Source organism: Heteronotia binoei, chromosome 10 (assembly GCF_032191835.1).
Source record: "Heteronotia binoei isolate CCM8104 ecotype False Entrance Well chromosome 10, APGP_CSIRO_Hbin_v1, whole genome shotgun sequence".
Taxonomy (NCBI): Eukaryota; Metazoa; Chordata; class Lepidosauria; order Squamata; family Gekkonidae; genus Heteronotia; species Heteronotia binoei.
In genome coordinates this window covers 64,944,224-64,960,963 of record NC_083232.1, presented here as the reverse complement: position 1 = coordinate 64,960,963, position 16,740 = coordinate 64,944,224, and the positions used below count along the sequence as shown (strand labels likewise).

Here is a 16,740-nt window from a genome sequence, read left to right as displayed (position 1 = left end):
GGTTTAGCAAGGAAACCTGAGTTAATTGCTTAGGAAGAAATGGGAAACACACCAGAGCCAATTTAAGGTCTTCTGTCACCCCAAATGAGATAGGAGATTGGGCTAGCCTGGGTCATCTAGGTCAGGACAAGGGATCCCAGGCCACACTTTAATAGGTATTTAAAATTTAATAGGTATCTAAAATTGTCCTTATTTCTTATGAACAAAAGGAGTTTTGTGGCACCTCAAAGACTAACAGATTTATTGTAGTATAAATAATTGCTGAATTAGATTTTAACAGTGGAGGAAATTATATTAAACGGGGCTTAAACTGGCATGGTTCCAGCTGTTGTGAAGAGTCTCTGTGCTAATCTTGTACTTTTCAGCACTTTTCATAGAAAAGTCTTAAAGCATACCTCTTGCATTTCATATCCTTTAACCCAGCTGCTCTCAATATTGCCCTTCTATATCCATTTGTCTAGCTGTGTCTGCTGACTTCGGATTTACCTTATGTAGCTGATGAAATAACTCTAGCCATTAAAGCTTGTGTGACAATAAATCTGTCCTTAAGCTGGCACAAAGCTTCTTTTTTCATTTTGCTAGAAATAGATTAACATGACTTCTAGAACTAATTACCTAATTTGTGCCAGGACCTTACCAGGACTTAGTCCAGGAGTTTTTAAACTCCAGTGCTGAGTGCTGGAAGAAAAAGTATTTTTGAGCACACAAGAAATGCCTTCTCTTCGTCACTGAATAACTATAGTCTCCTGCCTCCCCATACACATAATAGCTGAAGAGCAGCATGCCTCTAGGCCAAGACTTAAACAGCAGTGCTTTCAAATTCAAAAAGTGATCCCAGAATATTTTGCCCCTAGAGTTAAAATGAAAAATGCACTTGAATTTCTCTCCCCACTCCATCAATTTCCAGCACCTAAAAAAAAGAAGGAAACACTCAAAGATTGATAGGGACATTTAAATAACTTACCCAGTCAGTAGAAATTCTGATATTTTCTCAACAAATTTATGTGGAGAAGTTTGAAAAAAGCAATTTCCTTCTCGTAGACACCCTCCCTCCTCCCTTCCTTTTCCTATACCCAGCAGCTTCTACAGCTACTTATTGGGTGCTTCAGTCTGAATTGGAAGTGGCCCATAGGAAATACTTGAATTTGCATTTAACATTGAAAGGATATTGGATAATCCAGGCCTTTTTTTGAGCAGGAACGCACAGGAATGTAGTTCTGGCTGGCTTGGGGGGTCAGGGGTGTGGCCTAATAGGCAAATGAGATACTGCTGGACTTTTTCCTACAAAAAAGGCCCTTCTTGAAACAATGGTGACATCAGGGGGCATGGCCTAATATGCAAATGAGTTCCTGCTGAGCTTTTTCTACAAAAAAACCCCTATCTATACCTCTTGGAAACTGTGAATACTTGTGAGTCTCTTGACTCTGGCCATAGCCACAAAGGACTTCTTCACAGTTGCCCAGATAGGTAGTTTTCAGTGGAAGGGAAGAAGGAACAATAAGCAGAGGGACAGATGCACCTGGTCAGAGCAGTACTCCATGCACCCAGCTGCACAGTGAACAAACCTTGCATCTAGTTACCATTTATGCCTGTATTGTAAGGAATAGGGTTTTCCCAAAAGCCATCACTAGAATTTTTGATGGTACATCAAACCATTTAGGGAAGGGACGGTGGCTCAGTGGCAGAGCATCTGCTTCGTAAGCAGAAGGTCCCAGGTTCAATCCCTGGCATCTCCAATGAAAAAGGGTCCAGGCAAATAGGTGTGAAAAACCTCAGCTTGAGACCCTGGAGAGCCACTGTCAGTCTGAGTAGACAATACTGACTAGATGGACCAAGGGTCTGATTCAGTATAAGGCAGTTTCATATGTTCATAATGCTTCCAGATATTCCTGGTTCATTTACAATATTACAAAGTGCCCCTTAAATGCCACCATGCTGACTCTGGCCCATTAAAGTAAGCCCTTTTATCTGGTGTTTGGAACAGTTTCCGCCCAGGCAACATACTAACCTGCTATCACAATAATGGAGGAACTGGAGTCAATAGCTGTGAGTCTAAGCTATTGTTAAAATAGCATCTCAACATCTCATTGTTGTTGCTGCTATCCAGCTCATTGGAAATAACATTGTCACATCACCAGTGATGTGGGTATAACTTTGGTATTTCAGCAAAAACTCTATGGTATAAGCCATTTTTAACCATATAGTTTTTTGCCCAAATACCAAAGCATCCCCACATCTCTGGAAACTTGATGACATCCGTTTCAGTGTGTGCTGGAATTGACACTGACATGTTGCCTCTTGCCAACAACAATGCTGAGATGCTGGTGTGAACCTTTCCTGCTGCCATTAAATCTTCCCCTGCCAGCCAATTGATTGGTAGGGGAGGTCAGGGGGATCCCCTATCCTCAGAGGGAGGAAGACAACCCTAGATGTGACATAATAGAGTCCACCATCCAAAGATGCCATTTTCCCCAGAGGAACTGATCTCTGTAGTCTGGTAATCAACTGTAATTCCATGGCAACAGCTCGTCCTTTTTCTGAACATAAGAATCCTGCTAGATCAGACTAGTGGTCCATCTAGTCTAGCATCCTGCCTCACATAGTGGCCAGCCAGTTTTTCCTGAGATCTAACAATAGGGCAAAGGGGCTGAAGCCTTCCCCTGATGTTGATTCCTGGCATTGGTATTGAGAGGTTTAGTGCCTCTGAACATGGAAGTTCCCTTTAGTCACCATGGCTAATAGCCACTGACAGCAGACTATCCTCCATGAACCACTTTCTGAACAGCAGTCTCAGTTTTCATAATATTGTTTTATTGAAAACCAGAATAAAAAGAACACTCAGTAGCTACTAAATTCTGTTTTCTAAGTTAGGGTGACAGCTCATTGATATTTATATTTCAATATAGGCCAGAACATCAATAGTGGAATTAGTGAGCTGAATACATTCATCACAGCTTAAAACTTGCAGATTTTAAAATGAGATTTGATTTGCAGATCTCCAATAGGAATTTGATTTGCAGATCATCCAATATTGATGGCATTGTAGCAAATCATGTTATTTGTCTTCATTATTTCATTGAGTAAAACTCTGCTTATTGTTAAATATCTCCAAAATATCACATGCATTGCTTTGATCAATTAAATAATCTGTTAAAAAAGAAACTGAAGGGAACAGTATGGAAAAACTTCCAAATGAAGCTAAAATTAGCAGGAAGTTCAGTTTAAAAAAAAATTATGTCATACTGGGTCTCCATCTGTTCCCTATTTATAGCACATGTTTAAAGTAGTATTTGTGTGACCAAAGGGGGGGACAAAGCAGAGAAACATCATGCACCCTCCTTGCTTCCACCCCTACCACAGGGAAAGGAGGAAGGCAGATACATACCACCCAGTCTTCCTCTCCCCCAGGAGCTGGCACATCAGTTCCCCACAGGGTGAGAAGAGCCACTCTGCCCCGCACCCCTCAAAAGAGGGCAAAAACAGGTTCCCTGCAGCCAGCCAACCATGGGCCTAGTATACCTACTCAATTCTATGACCAGGTGGGGGGTTTGGCGGGCTGCCCCTGGTCAGAAGGGGGGGTTGTCTTCTGTACTGGAGTATGATATTCAGTCAGTGAATGGTTAAATTCCAGTTGGGATCCACTGAAAGCATGAGCATTAGAAATGCAGCAGTTTAATTGAAATTAAATACAAAGGAGCACTAGAAACGCTGCAGTTTAATTGAAATTAAATAAAAAAGATATTCTAGTGAAGGGTAAACACAAGAATTATGTACCCCAGTATCCCACTTTGACCAAAGGGGAAAGTATAAGGACATTAGCACTGCACTCCTAAAACTGGCAAGCCAGAGGATGTCCAGTGATGTGCTTTGACCTGTGTAAAAGCTTTTGGGTCATTTATCCTTACTGGATGAAGGACCATCTACAGTTGCTTCCAGCTACATGCATCTCAAATGTTATTTATTTAGAGATTTATATATTGTTTTTCTTTCCAAAGGGGACTCAAAGCAGCTTCTCCTTGCCTCCATTTCTTCCTCATACCAACAACCCTGTGAGGTAGATGATGCTAAGAGAATGTGACAGGCTCAAGGACACCCAACAAATTTCCATGGCAGACTAAAGATTTGGTCCTGCATCTCCCAGATCCTAGTCTGGCACCGTAACCACTGCACCATGCTAGTTTCTAATTTATTTATTTTTATTTATTTTTTTAAAAAGAGCCTCTAAGGCTGTGAATTTCAGTAGAGGCATGGTAGGGAGACAGACTGCTTTGCCAGTATCTCCCATAGGACAAGAAGTACTCTAGAAAGGTGACAAATGTGAACAAAAGTATGAGCGAATGGAAGAAGTTTAAGCAGCTGCTACTTCCCTAAAACCTATTGCCTTGGAAGCTGTTTTTTGCTGAAAGCAAACAAGCATGCAAACATTGGATAAAAGACATTGTGTGTAAAGCACAGGGCTTTTTTTGGCAGAAACTCATTTGCATATTAGGCCGCACCTTTGACATCACCATTGTTTCACATGGGGCTTTTTTGTAGAAAACGCCCAACAGGAACTCATTTTCATATTAGGTCACACCCCCTAACACCATTCCAGCTGGAATTGTGTTCCTGTGCATTCCTGTTCCAAAAAAGCCCTGGTAATGCATAGTTTGTCCAGAAGCAAACTAGGAAACTTGCTCATGCGAGCTACCAAATGCCTTTGGTTTCCTCGCCATCTTCTGTATTCACAGAAGCAGGTCCGACACACCAAACTGGGTCTACGCATATAAAAGAATAAGGGGGGGGGGGGCAATGAGGTGATATAATAGACTACAGCACTTTAGACTGCCAGTGTGAATCACATTTGTGTGCTGCCTTGGTTTGATGTGCTATATTTCCTGCTTTCAAAAAGTGTTTACACAGAGGACCCTTCAGAAATGGTGAGTTTGGTGTAGTGGTTATGTAATGTACTGAGCTGCGAGACGGTTTGAAGGCAACATGCTTTATTCAGTGGTACATTACAAGAGAGGGAACACGCGGGCCGGGTACCGCTTATATACATTACCCGGAACTGCCCCCCAGTCTGACCAGTCCAATCCTGGTCAGTCAAACTTCCCACCACAGATCTTGATGGGCGGGGCGTCTGGTGAGCTACATCCGGGGACCCGTGGGGTCGCCTCTGTAGCGATCGCCATGTGGTACATCAGCTTATGTTTCAAGACATAACGAGTTAAGTGTGCGGTTTGGGCTGGGACTCCTGGCAGGCATGGCACCTTCGAACCCACCCCTCGATCTCCTCATCCATCCCCAGCCACCATACATAACTGCATGCTAGGGCCTTCATCTGTACAATCCCGGGATGCATTTCGTGTAGGGCCTCCAGCACTTGTTTCTGCAATGCGGGGGGGGGGGACTATCACCCTGCTTCCCCAGAGAAGACACCCCTTGTGTGAGGAGAGTTCTTCCCTGCGAGATGTGAATGCCCTGAATTCCTTGGCCTGTTTTCCCTCAGGCCATCCCCTCCCCACCCAGTTGAGAACCCGCACGAGTATTTTGTCCCGCCCCGTGGCCTTCGCTACCCTGGCAGCGTGTAGGGGTCTCTCCAGTAGTGTTTCAATGAGCATCACATGGTGGGCTGGGGCCAGATCCATTGAGGGCAGCGGAAGGCGACTGAGGGCATCCGCGTGACCAGGGCGGACCAGGGCATATGAGTAAGAGTTCAGGAACTGATTCCACCGCAGGACACGCTGCAACAGAATCTGTGGCATCTGGCAGTCAGGGGCGAGGAGTCCCAGGAATGGCTTGTGGTCCGTGGCGATCGTAAAACGTCTACCGTACAGGTAGTCATTAAATTTATGCACCCCCACCACGATTGCCAAGGCCTCCTTATCAGTCTGGGCATAGTTGCGCTCTGCGGGGGTAAGGGTTCTGGAGTAATATGCTATCGGGACTTCCCTCCCATCCGGGAGTTGGTGACCCAGGACGCATCACACACTAAAACCACCGGCAGGGCTTCATCAAAATGGTGGAGCACATTATTGGATACGAGGAGCTCCTTGACCGCCTGAAAAGCGGCTGCCTGCCTCTTTCCCCAGACCCACAGGGTGTTTTTATCTAAGAGCCTATGGAGGGGTTCTGCTAAGGCCGCTTTGTGGGGCAAGAACAAATGATAAAAATTTAATAACCCCAAGAAACGTTGTAGCTCCGCCCTGCACGTGGGGGCTGGGGCCTCCACAATGGCCTTGGTTTTGTCGGCCATCGGGTGGATCCCTGCAGCGTCCACCGCAAACCCCAAGAACTCCACCCTCAGCACCCCGAGGGAACATTTTTCCCGCTTGACTTTCAGTCCGGCTGCCTGGAACCTGCAGAGGACCTCTCGCAGCCGGTTGCTGAACTCCTCTGCGTCTGGTGCGGCGATCAGAACGTCGTCGAAAAACAGTTGCACCCCGGGGATCCCTTTGAGGAAAGAATCCATCAGGCTCTGAAAGACCCCCGGAGCCACACTCACCCCAAATTGCAACCGCCGCACCCTGAAAGCCCCCCCGTGGGTCACTATGGTCTGGGCTTTCACCGTATCAGCATCCACTGGGAGCTGCTTGTATGCCTGGGCCAAGTCCAGCTTCCCAAAAAATTTTGACCCCGCTAATGCTGCCAAAATGTGACTGACTACTGGGACGGGGTAGGGGTTATCTTGTAGTGCCTTGTTTATGGTACACTTGTAGTCGGTGCATATGCGCACGTCCCCATTTGGCTTCACCGGAGTTACTATCGGGGTTTCCCATGTGGTGTATGAAACTGGTTCTAGCACACCCTGGGCTGTGAGGCGGTCCAGCTCTGCTTCGATTTTGGGCTTCAGAGCGAACGGAACCTGCCTGTCCTTTAGCCATATTGGCCACACGTGGGGGTTGAGGGATAAGAATATGGGAGGACCCTTATAGCACCCTAGGGCCCCATCAAATACCTCCAAAAATTCCCTGCACACATGCTCAAACCCTTGCGTCCCCAGCTGCTGCACCCCCACGATCCAAATTCCCAACGGACGAAACCAGGCCAGGCCCAGCAGTGTGGTGAGCTGGCGTTTGACCACCAGTATATCCAGTTTCCCCCTGAAGCTCTTAAACTCCACCCTCACCATGGCCCATCCCAGGATCTGTACGGGGTTCTTTTGGAAGTCCCGTAGTATGAAACCAGCCGGTCGCAGCCTAGGCCGGCCACGTGGGCACAGTTTTCTTAGGGACTCCTCCGAAATTATGGAGATGGAGGAGCCCAAGTCCAGTTCCATCAGGCAGGGGTTTCCCTCAATCCTGATCGATACCTTGACCTTGTCGGGGGTATTGCTGGGCAAGTTCATTACTTGCAGGCTGGTCGAGGCAGTCAAGTAGTCCTCGGTCGAGTCTTGGTTGGTGGACTGGTGTCTGTGTCCGGCCTTCGCCCTGCAAGCCTGCGCAATGTGGCCCGTTTTCCCGCAGTTCCTGCAGTCCACGTTGCAATAGGGGCAGTCCCAACGCTCGTGCGGGTCCCCGCAGCTTGCGCACTTGGTGCTGGTCGGTTTCTCTGTCGCTCGTGGCCACTGATCGCTCTCGGTCCCGTCCCTGATGGGCAGTGTAGCTGGTGCGTCTGCTCCTCCTCTGGGTGGCTCTGAGCCGTCTCTCCTCCTGGTGGACGGCTTCTGCCCTCAGGTTGTGGAAAACCCTAGTGGCTCTCTCGAATGCTGTGGCCTCGTTGAAGGCACCCTGGAGGGTGAGCTCTTCCTTTGCAAAGAGCTTCTGCTGTAGTCTTTCGTCTCTCAGGCCCCAGGCGAAATGATCCCTCAAGACCTCCTCTAGCTTGTCGAAGCTACAGTTCCCTGCTATTTGGTGGAGAGCAGCCAGGTATTCGGCTGCCGTCTCTCCCGTCTCCTAGTCCCTCTTGTGGAAGAGGAATCAGCGGGCAATGATTGAGGGCTGGGGCAAGAAGTGCCCCGTGAGGACTATCTCCTCATACGTCTTCTCCGTGAGTCTCATGGGGGCCGAGAGACCCTTGGCGATCTCGAATGTGGCCTCTCCGCAGACGCTCAGGAGCACGTCTCTTTTCTGGCTGTCATCCGTTATTATGTTTGCTCCAAGGTAGCAATCGACCCGCTCCGTGTAGGTCTCCCACCTCTCCAGTTTAGCGGGGTTGAACTCTTCAAGGCAACCCGTCACTCCGCTCGGGTTAGCCATGGTGGCTGCGGCGGCTGGGGCTTCCGTTTCCCTGGACGGCGTGCCTTCTCCGTCTCCGGCCAGCTCTGCGAAGGTCCTCTTCGGGAGTTACCTGGCTAGAATCCCATCCTTGTCGCCACTGTAATGTGCTTAGTTGCGAGATGGTTTGAAGGCAACATGCTTTATTCAGTGGTACATTACAAGAGAGGGAACACGCGGGCCGGGTACCACTTATATACATTACCCGGAACTGCCCCCCAGTCTGACCAGTCCAATCCTGGTCAGTCAAACTTCCCGCCACAGATCTTGATGGGCGGGGTGTCTGGCGAGCTACATCCGGGGACCCGTGGGGTCGCCTCTGTAGTGATCGCCATGCGGTACATCAGCTTATGTTTCAAGACATAACAGGTTAAGTGTGCGGACTCTTATCTGGGAGAACCAGGTTTGATTCCCCACTCCTCCACTTGCATCTGCTAGCATGGCCTTGGGTCAGCCATAGCTCTGGCAGAGGTTGTCCTTGAAAGGGCAGCTGCTGTGAGATCCCTCTCCAGCCCCACCCACCTCACAGGGTGTCTGTTGTGGGGGAGGAAGGTAAAGGAGATTGTGAGCCACTCTGAGACTCTTCAGAGTGGAGGGAGGGATATAAATCCAATATCTTCTTCTTCTATCTGCTGTATGCCATCTGACAGTGATACCATTCCACTGCATATATAGATCTAGCTTTTGTAACCTTTACAACGGAATTCCTACCAGTCTTCAGAGAGACATGCTGATGCTCTACACCAGTGTTTCCCATTTGCAGGATCGTGACCCGATAACAAGCCACGGAAGCCTCACTACCAGTTCACAAGAAAAGCCAAAGCTAGCCCCACCCCCAGCAAAGCATGACCCATGCTCTGCTTCCTTCCTTCCCCCATCTCTCTGTTGTGCAGAGAAAACCTAGCCTTGAAGACTGACATAGGCTGCAAAGCCTGCTCTCCATTTGGTTTCCTTCCTTCTTCCATCTCTCAGTTGTACAGATAAAAGCTAGTCTTGAAGACTGACACAGGCTGCAAAGCCTGCTCTCCATTTGGTTTCCTTCCTTCTTCCATCTCTCTGTTGTGCAGATAAAAGCTAGCGTTGAAGACGGACGCAGGCTGCAAAGCCTGAGCTCCATTTGGCTTCCTTCCTTCCCCCATCTCTCTGTTGTGCAGAGAAAAGCTAGCCTCGAAGACTGACACAGGCTGCAAAGTCTGAGCTCTGTTTGACTTTCTTCCTTCCCCCATCTCTGTGTTGTGCAGAGAGGAGCTGGGCTGCCTCTCCTTCCTTCTCCCCTCTCCCAGTGTTTGAGAGAAAAGCTGGCGTCCACTGGCACTTTAGACCCATGAAGTGTTCTTCAAGGTATGAGCTTTCCTGTGCCTTGCAGTATGTTCTTTTGAGAAGATTTCCCCAGGAGGCCTGGGCAGCAAAGAAGGGGGTGTGTGTTTTTTTCAGCCAGGAGGGGCAGGGAGTGGGCATTCCAGTAGCTATTTTTTTTTTTTTACCAAACAACCCCTGAGCAGAATTGTTGCTGGCTGAGATCATCTGATGATGAGGAAGGCTTTTTTTTTTCTTTGCCCCCCCCTCTTTCTTTCTTTCCCTGCAAGTGATGCTCTGTCTGTATTCTTGGTGCTGGGAGGGGGGGGAAGCAACAGTGGGAGGGCTTCTAGTGCCCTGGCCCCACTGGTGGACATTCTGGAAATGACATCACAGGAAAAGGTGGAGTTTTGGTTCATTGTGCCCCAGAAGTGACATCACTTGGCCCTTGACACCACAGGAAATGTCTCCCAGCTCCACCCCCAAAGTCTTCTGGCTCCACCCCAAAATTTTAGTGGATCACAAAAGAGAAGTGTAAAAATAACCAGGCCATGGGAAAGAAAAGTTTGGGAAACCCTGCTCTACACAGCAGGATACATATATCTGTCCAGGAGGTTAGATGGAATAGTTCCCTTCTACACATTGTAAAGAAGCATGGCAATCAAGCCACATGTCGAGTTGTCATTCTTTCCTCTTGGAATGAAATTATTTTCAGAGTAATAACACTTCCAGTTGACACGGTCTGATGTGTGTCCAGATCCAAAGTATAAATCTTTGCATCTGCATCAAAGGCTGCAGTGCTGTGCTTTAGTTTTGCTGGAATTGGCACATTTTTGGATGAGCACGCATCAAACCATTTGGAACCTTGCATTGGAGAAGTATCATTCTCAGGCACCAACCATTGAAGCCATCTGAGTGGGCTGGATTCTTCTTTAGAAATGCCTGCCCAGTTTTAGTAAATGGTCTGGAGATAAAAGAGCTATCAAAATGCAAATTTAAATTTACTGATGCAAAATGTATTAGTGAGGGGGTTAAGCGATATTTCCAGTTTGCTATCCAAACGTTTAAAGTATAACATCTGCAGCTGTACATTTCCTTGGGGAAAGTGACAATAACTGAAAAGGGAAATTGTCAGATACCATGCCCTTGTCCTGTCCTTCTCAGACATTTTAAATCCAATACATCAGGAGTCAGAACTGATTAAGAGATTATACTGAAGCTCAGAATTCTTTGCGTTACAGATTGAAGCACTAGTAACTCACACCTAGACTTTCATATATTGGAAAGACCCCAAAGTTGGAATCACTGGTGGTGGTGGTGGGGAACAATTCTGTATCATCAGGGTTGTATTCAAGCTAGTGCTGTTAAGACAAATTCTCATAATTTTTGTTTGCCCAGTTTCTTCCTGAAATCCAATAATCTGTTTCTTTTCCTCTTTTTAGGAATTTGGAGTCCGTTTTGATCAAAAGTCAAATTTGAAGAAAGGAGGGGCAGGAAGGGAGATTCTGCAAAATTTCAGAATTTTACTTTGCAGATGCTCATGGGCAGGCAATGTCCAACCAGACCTTCATAACTTCCTGCTAGAGCACTAACCTGTGATTTGCAACATCAAAACCCCCCAAAGGGACTGAAATTACAAAAGGGCATACAAAGGTGTAACTGAAAACTTCAAAGAAAAATAAAAGAGATATTGAAAAGAAATTCCTCAGTTGAAAAAGACAAAAAAGACAGAGGAATCAATAGCTGTATCCAACTGAACTCAGAAAAAGAAATCCCACTCCCCATTACTCTAATTGAAGCTAAGACACTGTTGCTTAAATTGAGACGGTTTAACCATAATGGATTCTGGCATTGCTACAATGAAATTAAATATGGCATTGCTACAATGGAATTAAATATGGAATATGTTGCATTATTAATCTGTAGTGTTAGTTCTGTGATCCTAACAAGAACTCTATTACAAAAAAAAGTCATTTGACAATCAAAGCCCAAGAACACAGGGCACAAAAGTGGAAGGCCAAATTGCACATGATATGGGAGATTCATTAGTAAATCTCTTGACATGCTGGTTTTTATTTTAAAACAATCACAGCCAGCTTCAGTTTTGATCACTGGACAGGGTTAACTCAATCCCCCATGCTGTTTTGTCAACCCAAGATTCTAATAGCGCCACAGTGTGGAGGGCATGTCTTGTGATTTATCACTGTGGGGTGTGTATAGGATCTTCAACAAGATTGTTCTAGAGGAGGAGGTATATCAGTATGTTTCAACCAAAATAAACAAGAGTCATGGGCACCTTAAAGACTCCCCCCCCCCCCCGTTTAAATTTTCATGGATTAGAGGCCACTTTGTCAGATCCAAGTAATGGGTCTCACCTGGGCTTTTTTGGTAGCAAAAGCCCAGCAGGAGCTCATTTGCATATTAGGCCACACCCCTGATGTCACCCTTGGGTTGCACTTGGCTTTTTGCAGCAAAAGCCCAGCAGAAACTCATTTGCATATTAGGCCACACCCCCTGACACAAAGCCAGCTGGAACTGTGTTCCTGTGCATTCCTGCTCAAAAAAAGCCCTGGTATGTATGTATGTATTTATATATTAAAACATTAATATCGCACCTTTCCTCTTGGTTCAAAGTGGCTTACAATGTTTATATACAACCCATGAAGAAAAAAAAATCAGAGTGAAACATTCATGAAATGCAGGAAGTACAGGGTGAGAGGTAGGTAAATATGTAAAAATCAAATGTGATCAAGAAAAGTAAAAACAACATTCCCCATAGCAGTAATTAACAATCTTCCTAGTTTGGTTGAGGCATTTTCAATAGCAAAAGAATTCCAAGTCCTTTTAAAGTATTCAGAAGACAGTATCAAACTTCATGATGGATTCTAATTTAAATTCAAACTGAGGAATTTAAATTGAAAAAAAAAGGGGGAGGTAGGGGAAGTGTTAACGCACCTCCTTTCCCACAGTCCCTGCTCTGATCAAAATTAAGTCCCCTTGAAAACTCTAAAATAAATGAAAATGGCAAGAGATTTAATTACAGATCTTCTGCATAGAATATTGTTTGGCTCTTAATCTCCCTGGCATCTCATTAGTATTGCTGATGTGTTTTGCACTGTAAAAGTTTTTAAGATTATCATCAATTAGATGTTTCCCTCAACTCGGTTGCTTTAAATAACTCTTGTACTTTTTCTTGTGAAGAAGCCTGTTCAGACAGTTATCACAAATAAAATCTCAGGACAGTTTGGTGATGGAAAATGCCATCAAGTTGCAGCTAAATAATAGTGACCCTGTAGTTTTTCAAGGAATGAGATGAACAGCAGGTGCAATCACACCAGAGATTTGGCCTGACCTAGCCACGCCTCCCCTCCAGATTTAATGTGCATGATGACATGCACACACCTCCCCCACTCCCAAGTCCTGCCCATCCTTATCTTATCTCAGGACAGGCTGTGACTGAATTAAATAGCTACTGGGAACTCCCCAGTAACAAATCGCTAAAGCTCATGCATGGTGCATTTTCTGAACAGCTAGGGTGTGTGATGCACTGCCCTGCACATGCAGGACATGTGCAGCCCATGCCTCTCCTGGCAGCAGGGCAGGGACATCAAAGAGCACAGGGCAGGGACATCAAAGAGCACTGGATCAAAGAGCCGGGATACTGCCATGCCAAATTCCCAGAGGTGGTTTTCCATTGCTTGCCTCTGCATAGCAACCCTAGTTTTTTCCTCAGTAGTCTCAATTACCAGGACCCGCCCTACTTATCCTCTAAACTCTGACAAGATCAGGCTAGCCTGGGGTATCAGATCAGGTCAGCTTACACCCAGTTAAGGAGCAATGATTTAAGTGGGAAAGTTAAAGACAAGAAAGATCATGGCCTGTTTCTGGATTACCTGCATCTATGAATCAGATCATAGATGTGTGTTGACCAGAACATACATTTAGTGATAAATTTGCCCTCTTCCAATCTATTTTAAATTAACATTCAATGAGATGTAAGCTAGGTGTTATGTCCTGCATTCTAATCCCTATGTACAGCACAGTGCACGCTACAGAGGCGACCAGTGGAACCCCATTGGTCCCCGGATGTAGCTCGCTAATACGCACCACCAATCAATATCTGTGGCAGGAAGTTTAACTGACCAGGATTGGACCTGGCCTCACGGAGGGTTGTTATGGGGCATGTATATAATCGGGACCCAGCCCGCCATTCCCTCTCTTGTGATGTACTCGCTAATAAAGTATGTTGCCTTCAACACATCTCGTCACTGAGTACATTACACTAGGTTAAATTTTCAGCATTGCTTATCAGCATTTTTAGCATTGCTTATTAAGGCACCCTTTATCTGACAAAGGGCAAACTGCTCTAAAATTAAATGGAATACATCTCATTTTGCTCAGGAGATAATGAGCTTGATCAGTTGCAAAAAGATCTCATTAATTGCTACAAAATCCATTCCTCTTTGAAATCAAAATACTTTTTAGTGCCTATGAGAGGGATCATATCACTCTACTCTTAGCAGGTTTTTAAAAATCTTTTTTTTAATTTTTGTAATGGAAATGTCTACATAATTAAGTGCTTCAGTTCTACCAGTTTGTCCTGAAAAGGACAAAATTAATTACATATTACTCTTAAAATATTTTTTTTAATTTGGGAAAATGTTGAATAAAAATAACCTGTTAAAAATTCAAAACAATTTTACCCTTATTTTAGTATATTATATGAAATTGATTATGATGTACATATTTTCTAATTATTTCCAAACAATCTCACCTGTTTCACCATTGTGGATAATCAGCTATTTCTCAGAAGTAAATAAACACTAAGAACAAGAAGGAAGAAAACCACTCTCTACATACCTTACCTGCACTGGTTCCCTTTGGGGAAGAGATTACTGGAGACTTAATGGGAGTTTTGCAGTATTTGCTTTATTTACATATATATGTATCCTTTTAGTTATTGTTTCTGCAAGTATGACACAGTAGGAAGCAAGAAGACACATCGACAAATGCAGCAGATCTGGTACCTGACAATAGCTCCCTAGAGAGCTGTCCTACCAGGACTTAGCCCAGTTTTAATCAGATCCCACAGCGTGAGTTCTTCTCTCTTTGGCTGTGGTCACACTGCAGGCTTGGTGTGATCTGGCCAGTCCCCTAATTACATTGGTTTATTTTGTAATGGGAAATATTGATAAGACATCCCACCCTGAACTGGCATCTTTCTTACTTTTTTTGTCTTTCAACCATGTGGCTAAATGTGTACTCAAAATTCTGTCTCCTTTTTGACAGCTCCACAATCCCTCTGCCAATAACAGCACTGCTACACAGAGGCAGGCAATGGCTAACCACCTCAGTCTTGAAAACCCTATGGGGATTACCATAAATTGGCTGCAACTTGACGGCATACACAGTTACTGAAAAATAGCTTGCTTTGTTGGACTGTTCATCTAATCCAGCTATTGCTGCTATTTGCAGGCAGACTGAGCCTTCAACCTATCAGAAAAGTTCTCAGTAGGTCACACCGTTAGACAGACACTGGCAGCTAGAAGTAGGCTAATCCAAGTTACTCCTGCAGTGGTGGTGAGAACTGCAAGGATTCTTGGCTCAGTTTGCTCCAGGCTTTTTTAATCTCCCAGTTTGTCTCAGTTTGTCTGCAGTGGTTTACCATGAGTCTCCAGAAGTCTAGGGATCTGCAGTATTCCACTTGTTTAATGTTCAGCATCAGCTATGAAACTTATACTATCAGAGATCCTCAGTGACCCTGATAGTTTAATTATTCAAGTTATTCCCTGGTCTCTTTTTATTTCCTTAGAAGCCAAGATTTAGAACTTTGCTCTGAAGTCCTATCTTGTCTTTCATTCTCAAGTAGATCTATCCATTTTGATCCCTGATAATTATGCAGCAAAAACAAAGAAGAGGAGGTTGTTTCTTAGACAAAGGTTAGTAGACTGTAGTGTTTCCTATGTTGAGCAGTGCATCAAAATGATGCTTTATCGGAATCTGTTACTGGTATCTTCCATTTATGTTTGTAAATGTATGGCACTACTGAGTATGAATATTTCCCAACTCAGCTGCCATTCATCACTCTTTCAAGATTTACATTTAAGATGGTTATGGAAACATAGGAAGGTAGTAGGGGTGTGCATTTGGTTCGGCCGAACTGAAACAACCACCAAATCACCACTGATTCGGCTGTATACGGAATCGCATACAGCCGAATCCAATTGGGGCCTATTATGCAGGAGCTGAGTATGGCTCCCCGTATATTTCCGTATAGATATTCGGAAGTATATGGAAATCCATGGAAAAGGCGGGAAAGGGGCTTCTGCCTCAGGGGAGCTGCTTGCCTCTTTTCCCACCTTTGGTAGCCTTTTCCCGCCTCTCCCATAGCCTCCCTGGGATCAGGAAGGGGGGAGGGGGAAAAGGAGCCCAGCAACCAATCCAAAGCATGCATATGCAAAATGCATTGCAAATGCATGCTTTGCAGGGCTGTTGTGTAGCTAATCCCCCAGCCATCAGCAACATTGTTGTTCTTTTGATCTTTTGCTTACTTGGGTATCCAAGTAAGCCCTGTTGTCTGGCCAATCACAGAGCAGTGCTATTTTTTGAAACTGCTCTCTGTAGGGCCAGAGAACCTTTTTAAGGAGTCGGCCTGGCTGGACTCCTCCATTGCTGCTGTGTTGGTGTGTGTTGGTGAGAGAGAGAGATTGTGTTGTGCTGGCCCTTGGCCTCAGCTGCTGCTGCTCTCTCTCAGCCTTACCAGACTTGCCTGGAGTAGAGAAGACGTCTAAGGTAAGACAGTCTTGGGGTTCTTGTTTTTATTTTAGTTGGTAAAAGGACTTTTTAAGACTCAGAGTCCCTTTACTTATCCAGATTTGGGGGGTGGGTAGCTTATTTGGGGTTAGGGTTAGGGGGTTCTGCTGGGGGAGGGGGCCTGGGGTGGGGGGGTTGTCAATTTGCCCATATCTTACTTTAGTGAGAGGACTAAAGTGTCCTTTTACTTTTCCTGATTTGGGTGGCTTGGATTTCTTGGGGTTAGGGTGAAGGTTTTTTGTGGGGAGGGGTTTGTAAAGTTCCTGTATTGTTAAAAGTTAAGTTTTTTACTGTTTTGAAAGGATTCTGTGTTTGATTTGTTGCTGCTGTGTTGTGCTGCTGTTGTCCCTTTTCTCTTCTGGTTCTTGGGGGGGGGGGCTGTTTGGCCTAATTTTCATTGTTTAAAAGGCCACTTTTTAAAGAGTTGAGTTTC

General features: G+C 45.3%; 1 non-coding gene across 1 annotated transcript; it reads left to right on the top strand.

Moving 5' to 3' along the window:
* The first annotated feature begins 1,669 nt into the window (after positions 1 to 1,669).
* Positions 1,670 to 1,736, top strand: TRNAT-CGU (transfer RNA threonine (anticodon CGU)). The gene has a single exon. It is a non-coding gene; the product is annotated as a tRNA-Thr (tRNA).
* Positions 1,737 to 16,740: the final 15,004 nt, after the last annotated feature.